Genomic DNA, 1,588 nt, shown 5'->3' on the forward strand with positions numbered 1-1,588 from the left:
GACCTTATGAGTGTTTCTAAAAAAAATTATTTGCAACCTTTTTTACACTTTATTGAAGACAATATTTTTGCAGCTGTTTTTAATTTTTTCACACATTTCATCAAATATTGCCTTTATAGAGAGCATTAATCAAAGAACTTAGAGGTAAATATGAAAACAGTGCCTATAGCATATTCTAAAAATGTACTTCTATTTTTTGGTGGATATTTGACATCATTACAGGAATGCCCTTCAAATTTAATTACACAGTTAAAGGTTTAAAGTGATGGAAGTACAACACCCTAAAAGGGTGTCTCACATGCCTTAAAAAAAAAAGTGTCTAATGCAGAATTATAAAAATCAGTAGTGAAAAAAACAATGTGGCCATTATTTCCAAATTTTAGAGAATGTAACTGCTTTTGGATTAGATCTAGAAACCCTTTATGGCTGCAAACAAGCTCTTACTCAAAAGACTGTGTCAAAGCTTATGATCCAGATGATTGCAAAAATCGGTACTTAGAACTTTGCTCTGCGAAAGTATTCCCACAGTGTTTACTCTTATACAAGCTACTCAGACATAATCTTTCCATACTCTTTTTTCAGCTTTAACTCGAGGAAAGCTGTTATACAATTTAGCAGGCTAGGTAAGTGCTGGATAACCATCAATAGCAAGGCGGATTAAAGTTGTAGAATGGTTTTCAAATTGTGAATGCCAGAAATGTACAAGATAATAAGAAGTTCTACTAAAAGGGAAAGCTCAGTGTGCCAAGAAATATCATTACAGACCTAACTATAATAAAATTGAAAATGCAGCCTAAGAATGCTATTTATGAATGCTGTGCAATAGAAAGAAAAAGTGACAAAGCTATTAGTTACAATAAGTCTCTTCATTTACCATCCTACATAAATGCTATATTACTTACAACTGATAAAACATCTACAGTCAGTCTCAGATACAAGATTAAGAAGCTGTTGAGGACATATCAGTGTAATATTTGTAAAAGTTCCCAGTAACCTGAAATACAAGTATCAACACAGGATTATAAAACATATTAGAGATAGACACCTCAAACTTTCTTGTATTAAAAAGGACGAATTTTCATCACTAAATAAGCTAAATTAGAAATGGTTCACCTAGATCTGAACACTGAATACATAATTATCTAATTCAGGTTTTCCTCATAAATCCTTATTGGATTTATGTAGAATAGCAATAAAAAAAATCAAAATAAATTATTCACTGTATAATTTTGAAGTCTTTCAGCTTACAGATGTTTTCAGTGGACAAAACAGAGAAAATAATGATAGAACCCTACCAGGCCTACTACTCAATGCATATATGATTTACACTGAAATTATCTTCCTACATGTAGTAGATTATCTAGGAGTTTTATCTCTACAGTTTAACAAATAAATTAACTTACAGATACATAACAGTTAGATAAGAAGCCTTTTCATTTTTCTATATCTATATTTCTGTATCAAATTTCTGTGTCTTTAATAAATATAGTGCATTATCATACATTGTTATCAGATTTATCAGACTATCAAACACTGTTATTGATAATCATACATAGTAAAAACATTAGCATTGCATTGCATAAAAGAA

This window comes from Penaeus monodon, chromosome 21, assembly GCF_015228065.2.
Source record: "Penaeus monodon isolate SGIC_2016 chromosome 21, NSTDA_Pmon_1, whole genome shotgun sequence".
Classification (NCBI taxonomy): domain Eukaryota; kingdom Metazoa; phylum Arthropoda; class Malacostraca; order Decapoda; family Penaeidae; genus Penaeus; species Penaeus monodon.